This window comes from Peromyscus maniculatus, chromosome 3, assembly GCF_049852395.1.
Source record: "Peromyscus maniculatus bairdii isolate BWxNUB_F1_BW_parent chromosome 3, HU_Pman_BW_mat_3.1, whole genome shotgun sequence".
Classification (NCBI taxonomy): Eukaryota; Metazoa; Chordata; class Mammalia; order Rodentia; family Cricetidae; genus Peromyscus; species Peromyscus maniculatus.
Window position 1 is genome coordinate 117,500,273 of NC_134854.1, and position 4,860 is coordinate 117,505,132.

The window sequence follows — 4,860 nt, forward strand, 5'->3', positions numbered from 1 at the left end:
AGCAACACATCTTTGCATCATTAAAACAAATGTTCCACAGCATAAAGGAATGTAACACATCTTAAAATAATATTCCATAATAAGAAGATAAGAAGGCTAGAAAGGTGGCTCAGTGGCTAAGAGCACTTGCTACTTTTGTGGAGGTTCTGAGTTTTGGGTCCAGTAGTCATATGGTGGCTCATAACCATTCACATCTCAAGTTCTAGGGAACCTGACACTCCCCTTCTGACCTCCCTGGGCACCAGGCATGCATGTGGCACACAGACATGCATGCAGGTAAAAAACGCTCATACACACAAGACAAAATTAATAAATCTAAAAAAAAATTTTTTTAAAGAAAATAAATGGAAGAACACGGCGGCAGCTTTCGGAGGATTTGTGTGGTCTCGTGGCCAGCATAGCACAGGCCTACACGCGAGCAACCATGTCTAAGGGACCTTCAGTTGGCATTGATCTTGGCACCACCTACTCCTGTGTGGGTGTCTTCCAGTATGGAAAGCTGGAGATAATTGTCAATGAACCACACCGAGCTATGCTGCTTTTACTGACACAGAACAATTAATTAGGGATGCTGCGAAGAATCAGGTTGCAATGACAACCACCAACACAGTTTTTGATGCCAAATGTTTGATCGGATGTGGGTTTGATGATGCTGTTGTTCAGTCAGTGGTGCATGATGCAGGCAGGCCCAAAGTCCAAGTAGAATACAAAGGAGAGACAAAAAGTTTCTACCCAGAGGAGGTGTCCTCTATGGTTCTGACGAAGATGAAGGAAATTGCAGAAACCTATCTTGGAAAGACAGTTACCACTGTGCCAGCTTACTTCAATGATTCTCAGCGACAGGCAACAAAAGATGCTGGAACTATTGCTGGCTTCAATGTGCTTCAAATTATCAATGAGCCAACTGCTGTTGCTGTTACTTATGAGTTAGATAAGAAGGTATGTGGTCAAGCACAAATGTGGCTTAAGATTAATTTGCACATCAGAAGTATATGAGCTAAGAATATATTTTTTCAATGACAAGATGTAGCATGAATCTTAAAAGTTCTTATTAATAAAAACAAACCTGGAGCCAGGTATTGGGATGAATGCTGGAAGATCAGAGAAGCAGAACAAGCCACAGCTACCTCACCTTGCCAGTTCCTCAGCTGATCCTGTTTCCTCAGACTGGAGGCCTCTGAGTCCTTATCCAAATGGATCTCAGCGGAACTGCTCCTCGAAAGCCTGAAAGCTTAACCAGGCTCTGGTTCTTGGTCCTCACGCCTTAAATACCTTTCTGCTTTCTGCCATTATTTCCTGGGATTAAAGGATCTTGTTACACACTGGCTGTTTCCAGTGTGGCTTTGAATTTACAGAGATCCAAATGGATCTCTGCCTCCCAAGTGATAGGATTAAAGATGTGAGTGCCACCATTTTCTGGCCTCTATGTCTGTCTAGTGGCTGTCCTGTTCTCTGACCCCAGATAAATTTATTAGGGTGTACAATATATTGGGGAACACAATATCACCACAGTTGGAGCTGAAAGGAATGTGCTGACTTTTGACTTGGGAGGTGGTACCTTTGATGTGTCAATCCTCACTACTGAGGATGGAATTTTTGAAGTCAAATCAACAGCTGGAGACACCCACTTGGGTGGAGAAGACTTTGATAACCGAATGGTCAATCATTTCATTGCTGAGTTTAAGCGAAAGCACAAGAAGGACATCAATGAGAGGAAGAGAGCTGTCAGGTGTCTGCGTACTGCCTGTGAACGGACTAAGCATACACTCTCCTCCAGCACCCAGGCCAGTATTGAGATTGATTCTCTCTATGAGGGAATCGACTTCTATACCTCCATTACCCATGCTCGATTTGAAGAATTAAATGCTGACCTGTTCCAAGGCACTCTGGACCCTGTAGAAAAGGCCCTTCGAGATGCCAAACTAGACAAGTCACAGATCCATGACATTGTCCTGGTGGGTGGTTCTACCAGAATCCCCAAGACTCAGAAGCTTCTGCAAGACTTTTTCAGTGGAAAAGAACTGAATAAGAGCATTAACCCTGATGAAGCTGTTGCTTATGGTGCAGCTGTCCAGGCCGCCATTCTATCTGGAGACAAGTCTGAGAATGTTCAGGATTTGATGCTCTTGGATGTCACTCCTCTCTCCCTTGGTATTGAAACTGCTGCCAGAGTCGTGATTGTCCTCATCAAGTGCAATACCACCATCACTACCAAGCAGACACAGACTTTCACTACCTCCTCTGACAACCAGCCTGGTGTGCTCATTCAGGTGTATGAAGGTGAAAGAGCCATGACCAAGGATAACTACCTTCTTGGAAAGTTTAAACTTACAGGCATACCTCCAGCAACCCCGTGGTGTTCCTCAGATTGAAGTCACTTTTGACATTGATGCCAATGGCATCCTCAATGTTTCTGCTGTAGGTAAGAGCACAGGCAAGGAGAACAAGATCACCATCACCAGTGACAAGGGCCACTTGAGCAAGGAGGATATTGAGCGCGTGGTCCAGGAGGCTAAGTACAAAGCTGAAGATGAGAAGCAGAGAGACAAGGTTTCCTCCAAGAATTAATTGGGGGTCCTATGCTTTCAACATGAAAGCAACAGTCGAAGATGAGAAACTTCAAGGCAAGATCAACCATGAGGACAAACAGAAGATTCTAGACAAGTGTAATGAAATCATCAGTTGGCTGGATAAGAATCAGACTGCAGAGAAGGAAGAATTTCAACACCAGCAGAAAGAACTGGAGAAAGTCTGCAACCCCATCATTACCAAGCTGTACCAGAGTGCTGGTGGCATGCCTGGAGGAATGCCTGGGGGTTTCCCTGGAGGAGGAGCTCCTCCATCTGGTGGTGCTTCTTCAGGGCCCACCATTGAGGAGGTGGATTAAGTCAATCCAAGTAGAGGTGTAGCGTTGTTCCACAGGAAATAACTGAAGGATCCAAATTTAGCAAGTTTCATAGCAGTTTTAAATTCAAGCTGCTACAATAAATTACTGAGCATTCTCAATACTTGAACATGGAACACGTGCACAGGGAGAGGACGTAAATAAGACATTGCACTTTATAAGCACTGTATCCTAAATGGAAAATGCAATGTCTAATAAAATGGGTGGAAATTTTGGAATGGCTAATAAAATTATTTAAATTGGCACAAAAAAAAGAAAAGGAAAGAAATGAAATAGTTTAAAATTACACAGTACTGTATTTATGAAAAGTGAAACAGAGCTATCAACAAAGTGAAAGCACCTATGGCCCAGAGGAAGAACAGCAGGAACACACTTAAAATAATGGCTTGACCAGGGGGGCCAAGATCATGACTGGGAAACCCACTGAGACAGCTGACCTGAGCTAATGGGAGCTCATGGATGCTGGACTGGCAGCTAGGGAGTCTGCATGGGACTGACCTAGGCCCTCTGCATGTGGATGACAGTTGTGTAGCTTGGTCTGTTTGTGGGGTTCATAGCAGTGGGTTCAGGACCTGTCCCTGGCACATGAGCTGGCTTTTTGGAACCTATTCCCCATGCAGAGATGCCTTGCCCAGCCTTGATGCAGGGTGGGGATGGGTGGGTGGGAGAGTTGGTCCTGCCTCAACGTGATATGACATGCTTTGTTGACTTCTATGGGAGGCCTGCCCCTTATGAATGGAGGAGTGGATGCGGAGGAGGGTAGACAGGAGGTGGTGTGAGGGAACTGGAAGAGAGGAGGGAGAGGAAACTGTGGTTGGTATGTAAAATAAATGAAAAAACTTATATATAAAAATAAGGAAAAATAGTGGCTCACAGCTGGAGGAAGCTTTCTCCTAAAGGGATATTTCACAATGTCTGCAGACATTTTTGGTTTCATATCTGGAGGTCAGGTGTGCTCCTGTCCCCTAATGGGTGGGGCCAGAGATTCTGTTCTACATCATCCAACAACACCTGGGGCCATCCTGCCACTAGAAAGAAGCTTCTGGCTGGAAACATTGTGGTACAACTGCCAGACATAAAAGTTAACTATTCCTGAAAGTATTATGGACACATCAATAGCTTTGTCTTATAAATATTTAATTACGCTCTCGCTGCTCTGTTTAAAGTGTATTTTTCAAAATACCTGGTGCCTATTCTCTATGAATTTCTGTTCTTGAATATCTGCAGTCTGAAGATTGCTGCTTACTTACACGTTCCTAGTTATGAGTTTTAGTTAATCCATGAGCTTAAAATATATCAGAACATAATTAGGGTTAGAAAGAAACAAGAATTACTGTTTAACTCCCCCAGCTTCATGTGGGTTATAAGCTAACCTTCAAGCAGAGGGGAGGGTTGATATCTTTCCCACATGCAGACAATGACTTTGGCTCTTAAAATCAGTTTGAGTGTGACTGAATTAACTCAGGGACCAGTACAGTAATTCAATTTTACAGTATATTTGTGGGGCATAGTCAACTTAATAACTATTCATGGTAAATTATAAATACCATCAAGAAATAGTAAATCATCATATCTCTAAAATGATGAGTGCTGCCTGACAAAGTCAGAATAGTTCAGCAGTGTGACTTTCTGTATTTTGGTTTTTACTTATTCTCTTAATGAAGGTTTCTCAAACCTATGCAATCATCATTCCTGGCAGATTCTGGATTACCTTGTGATTGACACAGAAGTAGGCATGTTTAATGAGGAGAAATGTCATAATATCCTTCTCAGCACTGCTGGTCCCTGGGACCTTTCAGTATAATCAAAAGACCTGGAACCAAAGACCCTTTCACAACTACTGAAATACTGTTAGCACTAGTCTTTTCATTTACAGCAACAGTCATAGCAAATTTAACTAAAAGCCCTTAGTTTAAGTGAAATAAAGTAGGTGACTTATGGCTATTAATTCTCAT

The 4,860-nt window shown here is 43.0% G+C and overlaps 1 pseudogene; it reads left to right on the forward strand.

Annotated features, from left to right (window-relative positions):
* Positions 1 to 411: 411 nt before the first annotated feature.
* Positions 412 to 2,945, forward strand: LOC102922209 (heat shock cognate 71 kDa protein-like; annotated as a pseudogene).
* The last annotated feature ends 1,915 nt before the right edge of the window (positions 2,946 to 4,860 follow it).